General features: G+C 40.8%; 1 long non-coding RNA gene across 2 annotated transcripts in view; it reads right to left on the bottom strand.

Moving 5' to 3' along the window:
- Positions 1 to 1,440: 1,440 nt before the first annotated feature.
- LOC115936801 (uncharacterized) overlaps positions 1,441 to 24,905 on the bottom strand; it is a 40,601-nt gene continuing 17,136 nt past the window's right edge. For both annotated transcript variants that reach the window (XR_014144161.1, XR_014144162.1), the window contains 2 exons: positions 4,448 to 4,559; positions 1,441 to 3,649 (listed from right to left, as the gene is read on the bottom strand). This is a non-coding gene — a long non-coding RNA (uncharacterized LOC115936801). The remainder of the gene's footprint in view (positions 3,650 to 4,447; positions 4,560 to 24,905) is intronic.

The raw sequence follows: 24,905 nt of genomic DNA, 5'->3' as shown, positions 1-24,905 counted from the left end.
TGCATACACAACTGATAAGACTTGCTGGAGTTTTCTCTGTTCACAACGATTCATAGGAGGAAGAAACCCCTAGAGATGGAATTTCAGATGCCAGGAATTTACAGATGCCTATAAAGCAGTTTATCATTCTGCATGATCACAAGACTGTCACCGTCTTAAAAAAGTCAATTTCCAATAAATCAGACTGATGTGGCACAGTGGACAGAGAGTCCCAAGACCTGGGCTGCACACCTGTCAGCTGTGTGTACTTGGGCAGACCCCTAGGGTAAGACTGAGGCCGCCCCAGTGCCTGTCAGGCTGTGCCTGGCACACTACAGGACTTTATATGGGACTTTCTTAGTCGCTATGCAGATGTGGTGAAATGTGCTGAAGTCAGCAGAAAGAGTCTTCAAAAATAAGAACAAACATTATTTTTCCCCTCTGAGTGCAGAGGGCGTGCTGTTAGACCCTCCCAGATTCCAAGGACAGTTCTCTGAGAATCTCAGAGTATCTGCAAGTGAATGGCCCTTACCACCCCTGGATTCCTTCAGACTGACTCACACAGGCATGTGTGTTGGAGAGTCACAGGCATCCTTGAGACTGGATTTGGTGAAGAACAAGCATACTGGGTCAGCTATGGAGGCAGCTCTGGCCAGAGGGACGAACAACAGCCCCAGGCTCCACCTCGTCTCCCACAAAACCCCTGGATGGATAGCATCTTCGTCCCCTGCCTTCTAAGCCATTCTTTTCCATCCGGGCATCCTGTGTCATCTCCTGCTTTGAACTTTCCCAAACTACCTACATCCCTTCTCCAAGGTCCTACCAACTATGCTCCCATAGTAGCACTTGGTAGGAACCTCTATTACGGAACTTGTCTTATGGTAGATATTTGCTGCCCGGTTTGTCTCCACAGTACTGCAAGTTCCCATGGCGGGGACAGTTTTCTGTGCTCATGTGCAGTCTCACACACACGACTGCACAGATTCTGAGGAAGAACAAGCATGTCTATACGCGTCTGGTATCCCCAAGAAGTGTGAGGTCCTGTTCTAGAAATAGCGAAGGGTCTTTCTGAGCAAAGTCTAAAGGCCAGAAAGAGTTGTATGAGCAAAACCATAAATGGCAAAAGGCCCCCAAAAAGCAGCTTAAGTTTGCCATAAAATACCAATGTGTGTTTATAGAATGCACCCAAGGCACGACATATAAATAACATCTCATCATTTCATTGGATTTAAAAAATCAGAGACATAATATTTCAAGTCTAAAATTACAAAATTGAGACTACATTCTTTGCAGGTAGGATCTGTTTCTTAGTTACCTTTCTATTCCCCATAGAAACATGATAGGCACTTACTAAGAATTGAATCGATGAATGAATAACAACTGACAACAAAAGAAGTGAAGAAACTAAAAAAGGTAATATTGGTAAAAGCATTAAATTAGTGAATAAAAACTCATTTCAGATTTGTTTTTTAAATTATTTTTATTAGAATCAGCCACAGCAAATCTGAACAAAGCTCTATACACCCCACTCCAAGAGAGGTAAAACAGAACTCTGAGGAATTGTAATGCTCTTAACGAGATCATTTAACATATTCTATTGTAGTTCTTTTCATGGGTCATATATCCTTAGCACACAGCATGGCTTTTCCCCTCTAGGCTTCTATTTCTGTTCAAGTGAAAAGTTTGGGGTCAGCTAAATTTGACACCTCTTGTGAAATTCCAGAGGCTCAAAAACTAATGGAATTTAAGACAAAAGGATTCTTTTTTTTTTTTTTTTTAGAAATATACCCAGGAGGTCATCATGGGTATCCTTTTAATAAGACAAAAAGAAATGTGGAGGGAGGTAGAAGGAAAAATGCAAGCAATCAGAGCGTTAAGTTCTTACAACAAATATGGTTTCGTTGCTGTTAACATTTCCAACACCTTAGCTACTTGATTGCAGTATTGAAGAAAATATATAACTTTTTTTATTCAAGAAAGTTTTCTGAACTATAAAATGTTTCCATACCAAAACAAAACAAAACAACCCAGCTTAGCAGCCAGAAGATTATCTGTTTTAAAGAGATATTTTGCTGATTTGAAAGCATCACAGGAACTGTCACCAAAATAGAACTGTTTCTAGATGCAGCTGGGTTTTGCTGCCTGTCCTATTCTGTCTCCAAAGTCTTTTCCAGAACATCCCAATGTCAGGCTTCCAAGACTTGGTCACTTAGCTACTAGAGATTGCTTTGAAGCTCGTACACATTGGGAGAAGTGTGGGAGAAAGGAGGAGGAGGAGCAGGAGGAAGGGGCGTATGTGGAGACCCAAGCCAGCCCTCCCTCCAGGAGCCTGTAGCAGGAGTGTGTAGGCTGCCAGTCACTGGCGTTTCAGCTGTATGCTGGAGCTCCATTTCCTCCTGTCCAGAAACAGGGTTTTCCATTTTATTCTCCAAAGTAGCCAAAAGTATTGCACATTTGCCGTATCGAGCCCAAGGAAAATAATATTATGAACCAAATAAAATCGGAAAATAAAACAAAATTTTAAAAAGTAAAATAAGGCAGTTGGTCACCAAACGCTTGCTACTGCAAAGAAAGATGTCTTTTATCTTTCCTGCTCTATCCTCATTTTTCATTCTGACTTCATTGTCGGTCATGCAGTTACCTTTACCAGGAAACAGATCTGAACATTATAATGAAATCTCTCAGATATTTCAGGCCAGTGCTGTTTAAAAAAAGATGTTTAAAAATTCCATTGTAGTTGAGAGTTCTCCAATCTTAGCCATGGTTTGTATGTTTTTTGTCTGTTGGTGTTGGAGAGCATCAGAATTCCACTACTAAAATCACCCAAGCCTCCAGAGAGCTCAGGAAACTAATTCACTTGAAATCGATGTACAATTTATTTCCACTTTGCTCTACACAATTGATAAGAATCTAACGCTTCAAACTTCAGACTTAAACTCTCCCTCTGCTACCATGTATTCCAGGACAACAAACCCACTTCTCCCCACTTGTTGTCTAACTTAAAGGAAAACACAGGGGCTTTTCTGGAAGATTGTATATCGTCCAAGAGATTTCAATGAGAGTTGTTGTTGTTGTTGTTGTTTTAAGTTTTGCACTTTTGTAGATTTGGCCACTACAAACAACCAAATGGACAAAATATAGTGTTCAAAATGAATGACTTTTTCTCTTACAAATTATTTCTCTCCCTTAAAAAAAATTATTATGCAAACCTGGACTTACTGTGTCTACTAAGCATGCATTCCGTTTTGGTGATGGTCTCCTTAACAGGTTGTGTGTCTCCGCCCCCCTCCCCCCCCCCCCCCGTTACCGATTTCCCTAGGGCTGTCCTGCACACCACCACAGCCAAACAGGAATTAGTGGTAAAGATTTTAGTCCCAAACGCGTTGATAACAGCAGATGGACATTTCCAGGGCTTTATTTCACATCACAACCTTTTTGTTGTTACAGTTTTATGTTGTTCTTTCTTCTACCTTTTATTTGGTGGTAGGAAGTGGATGTTGAGAGTGTGGACAAAAAATAGATTTGATGCTTGGAGATTACAATCTGACCTTTGTTCTGGTCAGCTCGCTGCCCTCCACAGCTTAGGTCATCCCGTACCACATATGGAAGTCCAGTTAATGAGAAAGGCAGACATTCCGTGGTGGAGACAGAGAGACTGGATTTTAATCTCCTAGGGAGAGAAGTGATTTCATTCTGTGGCTCTAGATAGAAGTGAATCAAAGGGTGATATTTACGCTATCACTTCTTCATCCCCTCCCTGTATATTTTTGCACCAGAACTATCCTGACTCATCTTTTGCTGTTGTTTTCTGTATAAAACTGGGTTCCTCTCTATCCACTACCCCTCTTCTCTTCTAGCCAGTCCTTGCATGCTAGTCTTACAAGCTTTTTCCTCTCCTGCTTCCCTCAGGGGAACCTGATAAAGATCTGCAAAACGTTTGCTTTCTCTCTTTCCTATCCTGCTCCAAGTTGCAGTTCATGGGAATATAGGGAATACCAAAGATAAGACATAATCAGATTTGCCCTTGTGATGATGAATCAGGAAACCCCACTTGTCACCTATTGGAAACACTTTCTGTTAGTCAATAGAGAGAAACAAATATTTTGAAAAGCAGGTGAGAATTGAAGTGGCAGAGAAAAGCACCTACTGTTACCCCCCTTCAAAGGCATTTCCTACACTGCCTACGGCCACATGCATTATTTTCTCCTTGCCCAAATATTCATACCAAGGATTTCTGGAACTTTGAACCCCTATGCTTCATATCTACAAATAAAAGCTGAATTGAATTTGTAGTTTGTTTGTTTGTTTTAATTTACTGAGGGGGGAAATCTTATCTCTATCTAGGACTTGACCAATCCCTCAATCTTCTTGAATCTCAGTTTCTTAATCAATAAAATACAGAGTTTGGACTACTTATTGCTATGGTTCATTCCAGTTCTAAAATACCCTTCTTTCAAATCAGTCTCACCATTGGAGCCAGAGCACTGCAGAAGACTTGAAAGTGATTTAAGTCTCAAGAGTGGAGGGAACCACATCTCTGAAGTACCGCTTGGAGGAGAGTTCCCCTTGAGAAGGAACACCTGTTGGGATTTAAATGAATGAGAAATAGACTTCTGTCATTTTTAAAACCTTTTACATTTCGGGGTTTATTTGTTACAACAGCTAGTGTTAACTAATATTCTTCTGGGCTTTAGTTTTGTTATTTAAAATAATGAGAATAATAATTAGCTCCTAGGAAGTTCCTGGGAGGTTAAATCAAATGATGTATGTGAAAAAGCCCACGGTGTCCCCACGAGAGTGTGTGTTATTTCTCTGCTCCTTCCTTCTGTCCAGTTGCAGAGGGAAGACACAGAGACCCCTTTTTCACCATGTGGGTGTGAACGAGGCTCAGGCTCACCAGATCTGCCAGTGAGTGCTGTTCTTCTGAAGAAGAGCTCACAAGCCTGTGGTCCCCCAGAGAGAGATGTGTGGGCCTTCTTCACATGAAGACACAAGGCTGGGAATAAGGGCATCTGGAAAGTTCATCTCTCCAAAGGCTGGGGAAGCTGGACAGTCACTTGAATTGTCCTTTTGTGCCTCATCTGCCTCTCTGCCTCCACAGTGCTTTTCCTCACCCTGAGGTTTAGCTACTGTCCTTACCTTGAAGATCATGTTGTTCCCTGGGAACAAGAATCATCCCATGGCAACTATGTCACAAGATCCCAGTTTTCCGTCTGCCAAGGAAGCATGGGGTACCAATGTTCTTTGAGGGAACAGCACACACTGAAAGTCCGGATGACTACTTCTAGAAGGCCGTGCTGTCACAGAAGCAGGTCCTTCATCCACCAACAAAACCACAAAAAGACCACACAGAGTTGATTTGGAAAAACCCATGACATACAACCACAAAGATGAGCGGAACACGAGATACGAGGTCAGACCACAGAGAGGCAGGAAGACATGGGGGACAGGAAGACCGTCATGACGGCGATGGTGCCCTTGTCATGGAGGTGCCACCTCCAGGCAGTAGTAAATACCCTGCCACAGAAGACACTATGAACTTAGTGGTGTGAGTGCAGGAAAGAACCGAATCACCAGATTCAGTTTACGCTAAGCCATGTGCTCAGTAAACTAGGAACTAGAAAACAAAGAGCCTCTTCACTCGTGATGATGGAATCAGTAGCTCACACTCAGGTAGACTTCCCCTGTTTTCCTTACATATTAATCTTGACGGTCTCCAAAGTTTCCTTGATTTCATACCATGGCACTGTTACTCTCAGTCTTCCTATCACTTTTCTTGCGCATTTCCTCAAAACAGACCTCAGTGCCTTTTTTTTTCACCTAAGAATGCTTTGAAAATTTGGAGAGTTTCTATCACCCAGAAGGAAAGTTCCTTTCGGTGCTTGCCACCCCCCGACCCTGAAGCCTGTGTCTTATGGAACAATCCCAATACACTTATTCCACAAAACATAAAAAGAAACCTGAAGGTTTGTGAGACAAACAAGGTGAGTTAGGCAAAAGCCCCGGAGAAGATAAAACCTGCCTGAAGAACGAGTCCTTGCCTCTGAGCTCAGTCTCAGAGGTCACACTAGCATGTCCGCCACGCCCAGGTTTTGCCTGGAGAGTGTGAAGCCAGTATGAACTGGGAGCAGCAGGCCACACCATCAGCCCCGCTTGCCCTCCCGCCCATCCCTCCTATACCTCCCTGTGCTCCTGGCTTCTCCCTTCTAACAGCTCTTTGCTCTTATTATAGGCCAGTGTTCATCTTGCATGACTCATCGGGCTGGTTTTCATGCTACATCCTTTCTACCGCAGCCAGGTTTCCTGCCCTCAGTTGCTCAGTGACACACTTCCCACCGCTGAGGTCAGATGGAGAATGCTGTGCCCCCTCCCCTCTCTGTCATTTGGATACTGACTATCTACTACCCTTCTGACTTCAGCAACCTTGTCCACTTTTCCCATTCCTCCTTTAGGCAGTCCAGAAAATCCTCTTCTCCCCCAGGAAAATCCCTAACTGTGTTACCATACTTCTGTTTTCTCTATTAGTACTTCTTAACTTTTGCAAGACTCCTTTAAGTCTCTGATAAAAGATACCAATTCTGTCCAGAGAAATGATCTGTACACTTTGACCCTGGTGACCCCCAGAGCATGGCCGCCCCTAGGCCTTGGGGGACACACCTTTGTTCTCAATGTTTCTGGAGCACTGGCACCAATGGATGCCGGATGCCCAGTGATGGAGAGCTCCCAGAGGGCACCTCTGTGTGCTTGCAGGGACCTGGGAAAGCCTGGCTACCGCTCAGGTTAACCTTTCTCCTCCCGGCCCAGAGCTGTGGACAAACCTCTAAAAGAAATAAGACACATGGCTGAGGGAGAGGGGAGGGATTAGAAACTGTAATTCAATCTAATATTTGAGGCTTGGCAAGTGTACCTATGGGATTTCATGAAAACCCCCGAATCTTTTTCATTTCGGAGCAATTAAGCAGACCCCAGCGTCCTGGCTCCAGTAAGCCGCTCAGCTCTCAGTTTTATTGCCCGTTTCCTTTCGCTTTGCCAGCACCAGCTCCCATCCTTGCACTGTGTCGGTGCCACGGAGAGGCCCCCGCGAGCGAGTGTGGGGCCGGGTGCCGGGGGCCAGGCGCAGGCGCAGGCCAGGCCAGCGAGGCACATGTGGCTTCCAGGGCCTCAGTGCTCAAGCACTGATGTGTGGTATAATCAAAAACATCCAGCAGTAATTTAATAGTTCCCACCAAGCACAGACACAAAGTCTAGCAATCCTTCCCTCCACAGACTTAACCCTTAGAGGAGGAGAGAAGGGCCAAAAGAAAGGGAAATTAATCCCGCATAGTTGCTACCCTGGGATCTTTTGCCGTTTTGTGTTTTGCTCTGATGTCAGAGAGAAAGATGTGAACTCTGGAAACTTGCAGGGAGCAGGAATTCATATTAAAATATCTTTCTTCAGTTCTGGTGGAGGGGAAGCAGGTTGTGAAGGGCAGTGAGACTCACACACTGGGGAGGCCCATCGGCTGATTGTCCATCTTCTGGACCAAACAAAACGCCAGTGGACACCACACCATGAACAAAGTGCTGTACTTTTAAAAAAGTGTTTGGCTCGGACTTTGATACACAGTGACACAACTAACTTAATAGAGTCTAAGGCTACCTCTCCACCAAGAGTGAACAGCTTTTTTTTCCGCGTTCTGTGGCTCACTGCCATCCCTCCGGAGTGTTGGACATCAGCGTCACCCACGAGCATGTCTGGGCACATTCTGACCTGCAAGAGGACTCAGTACCTAGGCAAGTGACAAAACTGGAAGCATGAGTTTGGGGAGAAATTTGCCTTCCAATTAGAAGTTTTTATTTTAAATTACAATAAATTTCCCTAAAATCAGTTACCAACCATTGTCAAAATTTTCCATACCTGATAGGATAGGTGACAGCTCTCCTCTGTCTGTGACTTGTCATATGATCTACAGACTCACATACATCTGAGAACTCTGATGTTGAGGCTTCTGCTAGGCAATCCACACACACACACACACACACACACACACACGCACACACACATTCATTTTACCCCTACTGTGCACTTAGGATCGTGCTACAGGAAAGAAGTTCCCCAAACTTGGCTTCACCCTCAAAGCACTGAAGGAAGTTGAAGACGTTCCCTGATCCACTAAATCACAGACTCTGAGTGGGAAACCCGGGAACTTTTAATTTGTAAAGGCTCTGCAGATCACTCTGGTATGAAGCCAGGAGTCACTGGCAGGGAGTGCTCTCGCATTCATGCCTCCCCTGGAGAGGAGTGCCCATGGAGAGGGACTGGACCAGATGCCCAGACGCACAGCTTTGTTTTATAACTCTGACAAGTGGTGGGACATGCAGAAATGGAGTGACCATTCAGGCCTTCACTTTTCTTGTCTGCAAACAGAGAATAAAAATGGTACCTGTCGCATAGAGATTTATGCATGTGGAACAAGTTAACATTTGAAAAGCATTTGGAATGGTAAGTGGCATGTTGTGAGTGCTAAATAGGAATTAATTACTATTTTGCTTTGAGATGTAAGTTACATGACGTAGAGTTGATTCAATCGTAAGGAAACTCACAACACTGGGAGAATCCATCAGGGAAGGTTTCATAAAGAGAGCCTTGAGCTAGGTCTAGTGGGGCAGGGGTTGCATTCCACGCGGGAAGGAAGATCCACAGTGACAATCTATGAGTGGAATTGATTAGGAGATGTACAAAGATGATAGAAAGGATATAATTATGTGCTTATTTATGAATTAACAACAGACTCAACAACAATGCTAACTGATAGCTAAATCAAATGGTAATTCATTTCGAGTAATATTTTCAACCTTCCCAGCAGGCCTAACTAACTCTGTGAATAGGTAACAGGTGTATCATATCCTTGGGGTGGGAATGGGGGCTTCTTCAGAGAACACATGCCCACCCCTCCCCTGGGGTTTGATATCCTAAATCTATGCATGTCCTAATTATTCAAGGACTGCACGGAAGATACATGGATGAGCTGAATCTCCGGGCTCCCGTGACTGCATGGCATGTACTTCTGCTTCCTCCGCCCACTCAGAAAGGGAGTCAGGAAGAGGTGGGCCAATTGCCTACAGTTTGGACCTGGGCCAGGAATGGCCAGGAATGGAATTCTCCACTCCAGATGGAAGGTCCTAGTGCATGGACCAACCTCCACCCCCTTTCTGATGAAGAAAAGTTCCCTATTAAATATAAAATATTTCATATATATTTTATAATACAAAAATGTCTGTGGTATTTGTTAATTTACATATTTGATAAACATGTACAACTTTATGAGAAACACATGTTATTCTCTATGGTGGGAGAAAGTGGATAAGATGACTCTGAGAATTTAAGATTTTCAGAAAGACCAGTGTTTTTCCCTGAGATCCAGAACAATGCTTTGCTGTGAAATGTGTCTTAAGTGACAACAGTTGGCATCCTGTCCCAAATAAGAGTAACCTCTGAAGTGAAATCCAAGAAATCGAAATAATCACAAGAGAATGTGCTACATCAGACTAATCTGGGTTCTAATTTTTTTCTTCTGCCTTCTTGGACATTAAGTATTGTCTGATAAAAAAATATGATTCAGAGTGAGCCATCTGTCTTTCGTTTCTTTTTGGGTGTGTTGCCCCCCTAAGTAATGAGCATAATCCTGAAATCAGTAATTCTGTTGTACTGATAGGACCTTGATTAGAGGAACTTTATGGGAACCTCTGTTTCTTTCCCGGGCTCCTAAGAAACTTATAGTTTGGCCCTCAATCCTCTGATGTTCCTAGCATGCTCAGTGCCGTTTGTCTGGGGGCAGCCCTGGCTGGGGTACAGGCTTTCCCCTGGCCCCAGAGGGATGTGGGCCATGGCCCACAGCCAGACACAGGGAAAGTAGTGTCTGCTCTCGTCCTGGGCACCTATGCTCCTCTGACCCTTCTATGGAAGCCTTCCCTACAAAGCAATGCATTGCTACCACCAGATCCTTTCCCGAGGTAGGCGGCCCCCACTCCCTCCCAGCCCGCTAGCCACCCAGCCCCCCAACACTTCAGGCCATCCATTTCTCAGCAAGAATCATTCTACTTGGGTGGCTTAAAGTCATTCAACTTTTGGCCTTATGCCTGTAACTCCACCCAAAGCATCTAGTAATTGCCCTGAAATGCAACGCCTGACATGTTAGACAGCTTCCTTGCAATCTAACCTCACTTTATTAAATGTAAATCATCTTTTTCTATCAAGAATCACTCTTTACAAAGTCCTCTGATGACAGAATGGCCAACTTGGTATATGAGTCATGCAGGTGGCCCAACATCCCTTAACCAACAACTCCCATCGGCCTAGAACAGATCTAGACCTGAGGCAGATTTGGGAACTTAACTCAGAATCCAATCACATTTTCCTCCTTCCCTCCTGAAAGGCATCTCCTTCCTGCCCTCTCCTGTCTCCCAGGGCTTCCTGCTTCTTAACCCCTTTCTAAATTAAAGCAGCATATTTATCCTGGATCCCAAACCCTTTCAAGCCAGAGTAGTAATTCTCCAAGCATTTGCATTTCAGATTGTTATCTCCAATCATTAAATGGAAGCTTTGTGTCTTGTTAAAGGAATGTCTGGTTGGAGGGGAGGGTTTTGGATAAATCCTCCTTACACCTAAAATCACATCAAGAGTCCCTGGAGCCTGGATCTGAAAGAGGTGTGGGCACCGGGACTATGTTCCTCTGCTGCCCACACTGTCCCCTCACCCTGGCTCGCAACCTCCCTCCCATTCCTGCACCCCGGGCTCTCCAGGGGTTGTAGATTTTCCATCTCTCTCCCTCCCCCACTTGGCCAGCTCCCACTGGGAGACCACACGCCCTGCAGATCCCAGCCTCTTCCTACAGCTTTGGGCTCAGGACGGGGGCAAAGGCACCTGGTGGGACAGGGAGAAGAATGTGGGGATTCTGGTGAATGGGAGGAGGTACAGAAGGGACTCAGAGCAGGGCTAGTGGGCCCAGGAAGGCCCAGCTGATGGAGCACACGAGATGAAGAGCTCTGTCTTTGCACACTGGGATGTGGCAGCCACACACAGTACCAGGAGAGCTAGAGTGACACCAGATCTGAGTGCTAGAGACCTAATAAGAGAAAACATTTAGAAGATGACTTGTCTGTGTTAAAGTCGCACTGATTATAGTTATTTTGGTTAACTGCTGATCATTTATGCCTGATTATCATATAACACAGTAATGACTACGTACATCCTGAAATGTGTGCCAGATTAACTGTGTTTCGTTTGATTATAGCGGCAAATCCTGCCAGTGTATGACCACTTGGTCTTTATAATTAGTTTCTTCTGTGGCACTATCTCCTCTGGCAGCATGGCTTTCTGCATTTGTCCTAAAATAAATGAAGTTAAATGAAATAAAATGAAGTAAATTAAATAAAATTAAAATTAAATGAAATAGAGATAAACAACACCAGGCTTGTCCAGAAGCGTCAAGTAACCAGGCCCCTGCCCACTGTGCCTCCTGGAAAGGAAATGGAGTGCTGACAATCAGTATGCAGCTTTGTTCTGCTCACCTCCTTACCTCCAGCACACAAAACAGCACCACATACTTTAGGGGTTAATAAATATTTAAGGAGCAAATGTTAAATGAGTGACTGAAAGGAAAAGGGGGCTCAGCCAAGGTGAGGTTTCAACAGCTCTGCGCTGAGTCCCCTGTGAACAGGTAGGATAGAGAATAATTTAGCACAGGTGACAGTTGGTCACCTGAGTTGGCACCATGGTTCCATCACAAGTTCTTAGGACTCTGCCCACAATATTCACTTGTTAGAGCCTCTGTTCCTCTCTGAGGAATATGGAGTGCACAACTGGCCCTCGAATATCAGAGGGAACTATCCACTTTTTCAGAATTTTGCTTTTCAACTTACCAAACACTTACAGAGGAGAAGCACTACATGCCCGCCCTTTGCCAGGAAGCTTTCAGGCTCATTCCAGATAGACTGGATGCAGCTCTCACCATGCCCTTCCTCCTAAAAGAGCCCAGCGTCTGGACCTTAGCATGCTTCATGGAGAGAGCATATCTGGATCCGACCAGCCGGCATTCTGGAGTTGGTGAGTCACTTCTTTGTTCGTTACTTCTTCACCTCTGTGGCCTCAGTTTCTCTTCTGTAACTATTTTACCATTTTAAACACACTCTACCTTGAGTCAGAGTGGGTGCTGTGAACTGAATCATGTCCCGCAAAATTCATATGTTGAAGACCTAACCCCCAAAGTGACTGTATTTGAGATGGGCTTTTAGAGGTAGTTAAGGTTAAATGAAGTCATAAAGGTGGGGTTCTAATCTGATAGGATTGCTGGCCTTATAAGAAAAGGAAGAGAGAGATCTCTGTCTCCCCATGAACCAAGGAGAGGCTACGTGAAGACACAGGGAGAAGGAAGTTGTGTGCAAGCCAGGAAGAGGGCCCCCACCAGAAATGCAATTGGCCAGCACCTTGATCTTGGACTTCTAGGGTCCAGGACTGAAAAATAAATGTTTGTTGTGTAAGCTACCAGTCTGTGGTATTTTGTTAGAGCAGCCCAAGCTGACTAAGAGAATGGGGTTTTAACTGAGAACTTTAGGCAAGCTCTCACCTCAAAGTAGGTGCTCAATAGAAGTTAACTCTTTCCCCAAGCTCTACACTGTGAGCATGATCTCCCTTTGATAAATTAAGACTGTGTAATGCCTCAGAATGTTGTTCTGCATAAGAAATTTCCACATACAGTAATATGAAAGAAACTATAGAAGGTCCTGGAAACATGGGTGATTGGACATCTCTCAGAAAGCAAATTTCTTTCTTTTGCCAGCCAAGTCCCATTCTGCTTTTGTGCTTTAGAAAGAGGCTGTGACTCTACTAAGTCAGGATCTGTTTCAACTAAAATAAAAGCTACGTTCTTGGAAAACAAGGGTCCCATAGGCAAATGTGTGTCTATGTCCTCCTAGTGAATGTCCTGAACATCCCATAGTCCTTTTATAAAGTTATTGCTGAAATAGTTAATGTTATGTTGCTTCTCCAAGGGCTGGCCAGAGGCAACAGCGTGAAATGGCCAAAGTTTGCCCTTTGTCTGCCCTCAGCTATCTCTGAGCTGCTACCTTCAGACACCCCATCTCCTTTAGCCCTTTTCTCCCTCCCTGTGGCCCCTAGTCTTCTGAGAAGGATATGATGAACTAACCATAATTAAGAATTTAAATCACTGATATTTCTTAAGGAGTTTTGCACTTCCCTCTGGGGAGGTTCCATTTCCACAAGTGATGCATCCTTAAGAAAAACAAAAGACCCTCAAATCATAAATTTCAATCACCAGCCCTCAATAGGGGTAGCTGTAACTCAGGATGGGATGGGCGGTGATGCCTGATAGTGTACAACCACCACTCTAGCAATCCTGGTCCTGCTCTGCCATTGTCTAGCACCCTTCCTCCATCTGCACACAGATAGTCCCTCAGCTTTATGAAGAGTGGTAACAAAGGGATTTAGTAGAATGCTTTCAAACCCTTCTCCCACAGATAAGGTTCTGTCCCATTTCCCAAAATAAAAAGTGCTGACAGACTCCTGAGTCACTGGTAGGCCCAGGGAAGAAATGTAACCCCCTTGTTTCCAGGATTAAGCTCTGCTTTGACTCCATGTGGCAGACAGCTTATAAATGAGGCAAAGAGAACAACTTTACTGACTTGTTTACACCAAACTTCAGGTAGATCTTATGAGCAACAGAGGTCAGCAGTTGCTTTGAGAATCCTGACTGTCCCACTGCCCTGCTCATTCCCAGAAATTCTACCATTCCAAGATTACCCAATGAGACAAGAGCTCTCTATTAATACTGCAGCCGCATTTGATGCTTATCAGGCCTTTGGCCCTGTGATATTATGATTTATTAAAAATATATATATTTGATCATTGAGATATATTTGGTCTTCAACCACAGTTCCTGGCTCACAGCTCCCAAAACCCTTGGAATTTCCTAAGTGTTGAGAGTGATAAAAGAGTGTTTTTGTTATGTTAATGAGTGGCTTTTGGAAAGCATCTAAGGATGGGGGCTGGCTTATGGTAGAGCCAACCACATGATTAGAGGTTTGGAACTTTCAGTCCTACAGTCCCGGCCTCCCCAGAGAGGAGAGGGACTGGACATTGAATCAGATGCCAGTGGCTAATGATTTAATCAATTCTGCCTATTTAATGAAGCTTCCATAAAACCCAAGAGGCCGGGGCGCCTGGGTGGCTCAAGCGTCTGCCTTCAGCTCAGGTCATGATTTCAGGGTCCTGGGATAGAGCCCCACATTGGGCTCCCACTCAGCAGGGGGTCTGCTTGTCCCTCTGCCCTTCCCCCGCTTGTTCTCTCTCTGTCTCTCTCTCACAAATAAAAAAATAAAATCTTAAACAAAACAAAACAAAACAAAACAAAAACAAGAGGCCTGGATTTAAAGAGCTTTCAGGCTAGTGAACATGTGGAAGTGAGGGGAGAGTTGGCTTGCATGCAGAGGAAGCTCCACAGCCCTTCCCATACCTTGCCCTGTGCATCTCTTCCATCTGGCTGTTCGAGTTATATCCATTTATAATAAACCAATATGATCTAGTAAAATGTTTCTCTGAGTTCTGTGAGCCACTCTAGCAAATTAATCAAATCTAGGGAGGAGGTCCTGGGAACCTCTGACACAGTCTATTGGTCAGTAGTAGCCCAGGTAACAACCTGGGGCTTGTGGTTGAGATCTGAAGTGGAGGGTTGCGGGGGGTGGGGAGGGCAGTCTTGTAGGACTGAGCCCTTTAACCTATGGAATCTGATGCTATCTCCAGGCAGATAGTGTCAGAATTGAGCTGAATTCTTGGACACCCTGTCTGAGATTTTCTTGTTGGTTCAGGGAAACACCCCTCCCCCAATGGAATTGGTCTCAGGGTAAAAGAGATCCCTTAATCTGGATTCATGTCTTTGCCATGGTGGCTCCAATGGTGGGAGATGCCAACCATTGTTTTGATTTGGGTAGGGAGGCATGGGTCCTGGTAGTGTTCAATACCCCAGAGGGTAGGTTCAGGCAGAGGGATATAGCAGAGCCCACAAAACACAGAGCTACAAAGTGGCCAGTACCATAGACAAAGGGCTATAAGAGCACATAGAGCAGAAAGTAGGAGAGGCCAGAAAATGGGGAAGGTCTGAAAAGAGTCAATTAGAGCAAACATGTTCCATGAGATATTGCCCTGGTGCCCATGCAGTTGGAAAAGTATCCATTCACGGGCAAGGAAGCAAACAGCTGACTAAGTAAGTACCTTTCAAAGAAGCAGATTTCTTTATCACTTTGATAAATTAACAAATGCCTCCACAAAAGACATTTAAAACAAGACTTGCCATTTTTTTGGAAACCCAAACCAGGGTAATGCCTCTGTAAATAACATAAAGAAACACTACTTAATGTGTGGCATTAACCACTACCTGGGGTGCAGGACTTGTCATTCCAAAAGTAAATATTTGCTTATGAGGAAAATAGTGGGATTGGTTAAACCAGTTTTTCAGGCCCAGTGCAGAAAAGTAAAAATCTGATTTATTTCTTCCCCTGTTCTGTTCTATTACAATGAAATCATGCAGAAAGCCACTTTTCTGTATGTGTGCATGTTTTATAAAGGTGAGAGAGACTCTAAATGAACAATTACCAAAATATGATGCTTACTGCAAGTATTCAGTGTGTGTGGCATAGAAGCTAAGGTTTCCTTAGCAGGTCTCTTAAGGTCTCTTCAATCAGTGGTTTGCTAAAGTCTGCTAGCACCAGCTCAAGAGAGCCTATTATACACACATTTTCATAACAACTTATTGAGTGACATCACATTGGTACTTGAAATCAGCCATGGTGGGAGTATTTCCACCACAGAAACCAGCAAACTCTATAAACCAGGGCTTTTGGTCTCCAGAGATCTAACTGTTAAACATTTACCAGCATATCACAGGTAAAAGTTGTAGAGCAGAAATAGACAAACTAAGGCCTTCTGCCTGTTTTCATATGGCTCAAGCTAAGAATGGATTTTGTCGTTTTAAATGGTTGGAAGAACCATCCTCAACCACTATTATCAAACACTGAATAGTTTTGGGAATTAGCACTTGCTACAGATTTGATAATATTTCTTAAAAAAGTCAACCAAAAATTATAAGACAGAAATGCTTATACATAATACTTATAATGTGATAAAGTCATTTCATCAGGAGCTAACATTGTTTGAATCACAAGTAATGTCAAAATGTTTTCTGTGATCCCTTAAAAAAATCTCTTAAACAAGATCTACATTCCCACACAAATAGGCAGTGGATGTATATTTTTTGAGCTCAAACTATAGTTTTAAGTGCAAAGGAAATGTCCATATTGCAAAATCCATTTAAGCCTTCTGGGTCTGGAACAAGATGGTGTTCTTTTCTCTCCTTTCTCCTCTAAGTACAACTAAATAACATTGGACATTATAAACAAACAATGATGAAAAGATCTCAAAAAGCCTAGAGCGAAGGAGGTGGGCTACTAGAGACTTGAAGACCTGAGGAAAAGCAATGTGATTTTCTGGGTTTCTATCTGCCGTAGACCTCAAACTAAGGGGTCTGAGGAGCCTGCAAATCAGAACTACTAAGAGGCATAAATAAAAAAAACTTTTCTAAGCTTTTCTCTCTACCCAAAGGGCTGGGAAAGAGGAAACCCAGCAGAGTCCTAGTGGGAAGCCCCAACTTGCTCTCTGTGACCTGGGCACTAGCAGCCAGGCCAGTCCACCTGCAAGGCCAAGCAGGAACAGAGCCCTTCATTGCCCTGCCCTCCAACAACTGCATAAGTAGACTGAGGTCTTGTGGCTTCTGAGCTTCTGCCCCCCAGTGAGAGTATGTGGGCCAGCAACACAAGACAACCCAGAGAAGTGCTGTCCATTCCTGTAGGCAACATCAACTGGGATTGAAAGGGAAATCCCAGGGGCACCGGGGTGGCTCAGTTGCTTGAGCGACCAACTCTTGGTTTCAGCTCAGGTCGTGATCTCAGAGTTGTGAGACTGAGCCTTGCATCAGGCTCTGTGCTCAGCGGGGATTCTCAAACTCTGTCCCTCCCCCCTCTCATGCACGCTCTCTCTCTCTCTCTCTCTCTTTCTCTCTCTCTCTCTCAAATAAATAAATCTTAAGAAAGAAAGGAAGGAAGGAAACCCCAGAAGTGTCAGAGAAGAATTAGTCAGACCAGAATAGCATTGCAAAGTCTGAAAACTAAATTAATATTGGAATTAGACCAACAAAAAAGCCAGCAACTATGGGCTAAACTTAAACAGGGTAATGATCTGCTAAAACAGAAGATATAAATAGTTTAAGAGTATCCTAATATAATAAACAAAATGTCCAGGATACAAAAAAAAAAAATCACTCATCATACCAAAAGCCAATAGAACAGCAACTTTAATGAAAAAGATAATTAGCTGACACAAACACAGAGATGAATTAGAAGTTGGAATTATTAGACATATATCTTAAGCCAGCTATCATAAAACTGTTTCAACAATATTTCTAAACAAATACAAAAACAGAAAATCTCAGTAAAGACATGAGACTATTTAAAAAAGAACAAAATGAAAATTAACAAAATGAAAAAAGAACAAAATGGGAAAAGGCAATAACTAAAATTTTAAAACTACTTGATGAACTCAATAGTTGAGTGGTGATAATTGATAATACACTCAGTGAACTTGAAGACAGATCAATAGAACTGACTCAATCTGAACAACAGAGAGAAAATAGACTTAAAAATGAACAGAGTATCAAGAATCTGTGGGATAATAAATGATCTAACATTCACATTTTCAAAGTCCCAAAGGAGAGGAGAAAGGAGTAAAAACTTCCCAAAATTGATAAAATACATAAACCTGCAAGAAGTTGAAAGATAAACCCAAAGAAACCCACACCAAGGCACATCATAATTAAATTTATGAAAGTTAAAAACAAAGAAAAAAAGCTTAAAAAGAGCCAGAGTGAAATGACACATTACTTATAAAAGAAGAATTCATATGACAAGATTTTTCATTTGAAACCAGGGAGGCTGGAAAGACGTAGCACAATTTTCCAGAGGAAAGAACTGTCAATTGTGAATCCTATATCTCAATAAACTATCCTTGAGGAATAAAGAGGAAATAAAGAAATTCTCAAAGGAAAAATAAGATAATTTTTTACTAGCAGACCTACCTTAAAAGACTGGCTAAATGAAAGTAAAAGAAAATGATAATTAAAGAAAGTTAAAATTTTCAGGACAGAAAAAGAACAATGAAAAGAATAAAAATACAAGAAACAGAATGGACTATTCTTTCATGAGTTACTTTAATTATATTTTATGGTTCAAGCAAAATTTATAATACCATTTGATATGATGATAATGTATGTAAAGGAAATACTTAAGACAATTATATTTAAAAACTACAGAGAGTAAAGGGACCTAACTTCAAGCAAGGTCAACACTTCATTTAAGTGATGAAATGTCAACACCAGTAAACTGTGATGTTACATATGTATAGGGTAAAACATAGAACAATCAGAAAGAACACTATCCAAAGTAATATCCTCAAAATATTATAAAGAAAACAAAATGGAATTCTAAAAAAATGTTCAAGTTACACACAGGAAAGCAAGGAATAAAAAGAAAAAATATAAAACAGAATAAACAGGAAAGAAAAAATAAAGCTAGACCTAAGCCCTACCATGGCAGTAATTACTTTAAATGTAAATGATCTAAATATACCAATAAAAGCACACAGGTTAAATAAAAAACACAGTGGTTTAATAAAAAAAAAAATACATGACCCAAATATATGTTGTCCACAACAAACTCACCTGAAACATAACAACATAGCTAGGTTCAGAGTAAAGGGATAGGAAAAGATACATTATGCAACATGAATTTTTAAAAAGCAGTAGTGAATATATTAATATCCAATAAAGTAGACTTCTTGGCAAAGATGATTACTAGAGTAAAAAGAGGGACATTACATTAATCCTTCAAGAATACATAACAATTCTAAATTTGTATACATGAAACACCAGAGCTTCAACTAATGGAGGTGAAAGGAGAAGTAAACAAATTATAGCTGAGGACCGCAACACTCACTCCCAGAAATTGACAGACCTACTAGACAGATAATCAACAATGATACAAAGCAACTAAACACCACCATCAACCAACAGGATCTAACTGACATTTATAGAACACTCCATCCAACAGCAACAGAAAGCACATTCTTTAAAAGTCCCAATGAATAAAAATGAAAGCATAACATATCAAAACTTATGGGATGCAGCTATAACATTGATAAGATGGAAATTTATAGCATTAAATATTTCTAATGGAGAAAAGGAAAGACCTCAAATCAAAAATCTAAGCTTCAACTTCAAAAAAAAAAAGAAAGAAAGAAAGATAAAGCAGAGCAAAAGAAACCAAAAGCAAGCAAAAGAAAGGAAATAATAAAGATAAGACAGAAGTCAATGGGAAATTGGAACAAAAAAAAATTCATGGGAGAAAAGTTGGTTCTTTGAGGAAAAAAGAAGTCAGTGAAATCAACAAACCTTTAAGCAAGTAAGAGAAGACACAAGTCACCAATATCAAGAAAAAAACAGATGAAATCACTAAACATCCTGCAGAATAATAAGGGAATACTGCTAATGGAATTCTAAAAAATATACTTGTAAATTAAACTTATAAGAAATGATCAATTCCTGGGAAACACAAATTACCAGGGAACTTAAGTAATTCTATACCTATTAAGTAAACTGAATGTATAATTTAAAATCTCTCAAAAAAAGATAACTCCAGGCCTAGATCCTTAAGAAAACAATTTTACCAAAACTCTTCCAGAAAATTTAGAAGAGGGGGAACACTTCCCAAATAATACTATGAAGAATTTTATTTTTTGTGTGGGTTTTTTTGTTTGTTTTTTGTTTTTGTTTTTTTGGCTAAGACAGGTTTATTGGACATTTCTTTTTTTATCATATTTTATTTTTTTATATTTTATATATATTTGTATATATTTTATATCTTATGTTCATTATGGTAAGTATACTCTTTTATCATCATCCCCTATTTCCCCATCCCCTCACCCACCTCCCCTCTGGTAACCATCAGTTTGTTCTTTATAATTAAGAGTCTATTTCTTGGTTTATCTCTTTTTTTTCCCTTGTTTGTTTGTTTTGTTTGCTAAATCCCACATATGAGTGAAATCATATGGTATTTTTCTTTCACTAACTGACTTATTTTGCTTAGCATTATACGTGCTAGCTCCATCATTGCAAATGACAAGATTTCACTCTTTTTATGGCTGAATAATATTCCACTATATATATGTCATCTTCTTTACCATTCATCTGTTAATGGACCTCATCTTCTTTATCCATTCATCAGTTGATGGGCACTTGGGCTGCTTCCATAGCTTGGCTATTGTAAATAATGCTGCTATAAACATAGGGGTACATGGTTCCCTTCAAATTAGTGTTCTTGTATTCTTTGGGTAAATAGCCAGTAGTGCAATTCCTGGTTTGTAGGGTAGTTCTATTTTTAACTCTTTGAGGAACCTCCATACTGTTTTCTAGAGTAGCTGCACCAGTTTGCATTCCCACCAACAGTGCAAGAGGGTTTCTTTTTCTCCACATCCTCACCAGCACCTGTTGTTTCTTGTTTTTGATTTTAGCCTTTCTAACAAGTATGAGGTGATATCTCATTGTACTTTTTATTTGCATTTGCCTGATGATGAGTAATGTTGAGCATCTTTTCATCTATCTATTGGCCATCTGAATATCTTCTTTGGAGAAATGTCTGTTCATGTCTTTTGTCCATTTTTTAATTGGATTTTTTGGGTTTTGCATGTTGAGTTTGATAAGTTCTTTATAGATTTTGGACACTAACCCTTTATCAAATATGTCATTTGCAAATATCTTCTCCCATTCCATAAGTTGTCTTTTAGTTTTATGGACCATTTCCCTCTGAAAAAGATTTGAAAACTAGATACACTGCTTCTCCACAAAAAAAAAGGATAAAAAGACCAAATTGAGACCGGTAGGAGAGACACAACCTCACCAAAACCCCATCCCTGGCATGGCAATCCAAGTGATCCAGAGTGCTATGGGAAACTGAGATTCCCTTTTTAGAGGGCTCACATCAGTCTCACTTGCCCTAAGACTCAGCAAAAAAATAGTAGTTTGAAAAGTGCCTAGACTGTATGTGAAGGAGATACATTTTCTGATCAAAACGCATCCGCTGGAGAGGCCAGGGACAGTTGAAACGTTCCCTGGAGATGAAGGAGCTGGAAGACACCCATTTTTGCACTCTCTACCTACCCTGCTAGCACACGTCGGTGAGCTCAGATGTGGCACACTCTCACTGCCTTGTTAAAACAGGTGGGGCAAGTGGTCATGGCACTATCCCTCTGCCTTGCTGAAGCTGGAGTACATAGGCAGTTGCAGCACTCCTCCACTCCCTGACTGGGACTCGTGAGCAGGAGCAGGGGTGGAATTTTCTTGCTCCCATCCTCAAGCCATTATGTGCACAAAGAAAAGCATTCCCCCACTGCACTCCTGAAGCCTACAGGTGCACACAGTCAAGACATTTCCCCACTGCCTTTCTAAAGGTGGCAAGTATCCCCCACCCTCTACACTCTCCAGCCACCAAGCCAAAGCCAGCAGAGGGGCACAATCCACTCAGAGGATATCCATTGATTTCATGGCTCTAGTGGCCAAGAAGACTGTGTTTCTGAGCTCCACAAGCATGTAACAATCAGAAAGTCAATTCTTGGCAGGCCAGCATCCCCAGAGCACTGCACAGACAGACCAAAAAATACCCCAATATTCCCATGAAAAAGGCCTATTAGCCTGGATCTTCAGCCTGAGGGAAAGACTTCAAGTTTCCCAAATATCTACGAGGCTAAGGAGGCACTCCCAAGGAATATAAGAAGGTAAACACCATCCCCTACATGAGGCCTCAAGACTGAGGGAAGTAGCTGTTTCACCTAATACACAGAAACAAACACAGAGTCAAGTAAAATAAGGAAACAGAGAAATATGTTACAAACAAAAGAATAAGATAAAACTTCAGACAAAGACCTTAATAATACAAAGATAAGTAATTTACCTGATGAAGAATTCAAAATAATGGCCATAAAGATGCTCACTGAACTCAGAAGAAGAATGGATAAACACAACGAAAACTTCAACAAAGAGATAGAAACTCTAAGAAAGTACCAAACAGAAGTCACAGAACTGAAGAATGCAATAACTGAACTGAAAAATGCACTAGAGGGGTTCAACAGCAGACTGGATGAAGCAAAAGAACAAGTCAGTGAGCTGGAAGACAAAGCAATGGAACTAACCCAGACAGAGAAAAAAAAAGAAAAAAGAATTTTTTAAAATGAAGATAACTAAAGAGACCTATAGGACAACATTTAAAGCATAAAGCATTCATATTATAGGTGCCCCAGAAAGAGAAGAGAGAAGAAAGGGACAAGCTTACTTGAAGAAATAATGACTGAAAACTTTCCTAACCTAGGAAAGGAAACAGACATCTAGGTCTAGGAAGCTTAGAGAGTTCTAAATAAGATAAACCCAAAGAGATCCACACCAAGATACATTATAATCAAAATGTCAAAAGTTAAAGAGAGAATCTTAAAAACAGCAAGAGAAAAACAAATTGTTATGTTCAAGAAAAACCCCATAAACTTATAAAATTTATCAGCAGAAACTTAGCAGGCCAGAAGACAGTGGCATGACATATTCAAAGTGCTGAAAGGAAAAAATTTCCAAGAATACCCAGCAAGGTTATCATTCAAAATTGGAGGAAAGATGAAAAATTTTCTAGACAAGCAAAAGCTAAAGGAGTTCATCACTACTAAACTGCTCTTACAAGAAATGTTAAACAGACTTCTTTAAGCTGAAAAGAAACGGCACTAATTAATAAGAAAACATAACAAAAGTAAAAATCTCATTGGGAAAGGTAAATAAATATATAGTAAAATTAGTGGATTAATCACTTATAAAGCTACTATGCAGGTTAAAAGACAAAACTAGCTAAATAAACTAAAACTACAATAATAATTTATGGGATACACACAATAAAAAGATGTAAAATTTGACATCAAAAACATAGAACATGGAGGAGGGGAGTAAAACTGTACTTTTGGAATGTGTTCTAACTTACATTGCTACCAACTAAAAATAGTTGGTTATATACGTAGGATATGTGTGAACCTCATAGTAACCACAAAGTAAAAATTATTGTAAATACACCAAAAAATGAGAAAGAAATCTAAACATAAAACTAATGGTCATCAAATAACAAGGGAAGAGAAAGAAGAAATGAATAGAGAACTTACAAAAACAACCAGAAAGCAATTAACAAAATGGCAATAAGTACATATTTATCAATAATTACCTTAAATTAAATGACTAAACTGTCCAATCAAAAAATTAGGACAGCTGAATGGATATATATATATATTTTTTAAAAAGACACATCTGTATACTGCCTACAAGATACAGATAGACTGAAAGTAAAGGGTGGAAAAAGATATTCCATACAAATAGAAATGTAAAGAAAGCTGGTGTAGCTATATTCATATCAGAAAAAATAGTCTTTAAAATAAAGACTGTAATAGAAGACAAAGAGGGACATTACATAATGATAAAGAGATCAATCCAGCAAGAAGATATAACATTTATAAATATATATCCACTCTACATAGGAGCACCAAGATATATAAAACAAATACTAACAGACCTAAAGGGAGGAATGGAAAGCAATACAACAATAGGGGACTTCAACACCCTTCAGTGGATAGATCATCCAAACAGAAAACCAATAAGGAAGCATTGACCCTAAAGACACATTAGACCAGAGGAACTTAATAGAACATGCCATCCCAAAATAGCAGAATACACATTCTTCTCAAGTGCATGTAGAACATTCTCTTGGATAGATAACATATTAGGCCACAAAGCAAATCTCAAATTCAAGAAGACTGAAATCATATCATGTATCATGTCTACCACAATGGTATGAAATTACAAAAAAATTACAAGAAAAAAACGTGAAAGTACAAATACATGGAGATTAAACAACTGTTACTGAACAACTACTGGGTAATAGAAGAAATCAAAGGAGAAATGAAAAAACACCTAGAGACAAATGAAAATGGAAATGCAAGTACCAAAACTATGGGCTGCAGTAAAAGCAGTTCTAATAGGAAAGTTCATAGCAATACAGGACTACCTTAAGAAACAAAAGAAATATCACAAAAACAATTTAACTTTACACCTCAAGGAACTAGAAAAAGAAGAACAAATGAAGCCCAAAGTTAGTAGAAGAAAGAAAATAATAAAGATCAGAGTGGCAGTAAGTGAAATAGAGACTAAAAAGACAATAGTAAAGATCAATAAAACTAAGATCTGGTTCTTTGAAAAGATGAACAAAATTAAATCTTTAGCTAGACTCAACAAGAAAATAAGAGGCAGAGTTCCAATAAATAAAATCAGAAATGAAAGAGTAGTTACAACTGATACCACAGAAATACAAAGGATCATGAGACTACTATGAATAATTATATGCCAACAAATTGGAGAACCTAGAAGAAATGTAAAAATTCCTACAAACTTACAATCTTCCAAGACTGAATCATAAAGAAATAGAAAATCTGAATAGACTGATTATTAGTAAGGAGATTAAATCAGTAATCAAAAACTTCTAACTAGCAAAAGTCCAGAGCCAGATGGCATTACTGGTAAACTCTACCAAACATTTAAAGATTTAATACCTAGCCTTCTCAAACTCTTCCAGAAAGTTGAAGAGGAGGTAATGCCTACAAACTCATTTTATGAAGCCAGCATTACCCTGATACCAAAACTAGAACGACCACCACACATATAAAACAACAGTAATAATAAAAATTACAGGCCAATATC

This window comes from Leptonychotes weddellii, chromosome 4 (assembly GCF_054177405.1).
Source record: "Leptonychotes weddellii isolate Sample4059 chromosome 4, ASM5417740v2, whole genome shotgun sequence".
Taxonomy (NCBI): Eukaryota; Metazoa; Chordata; class Mammalia; order Carnivora; family Phocidae; genus Leptonychotes; species Leptonychotes weddellii.
This window is presented reverse-complemented; position numbering and strand designations above follow the sequence as displayed.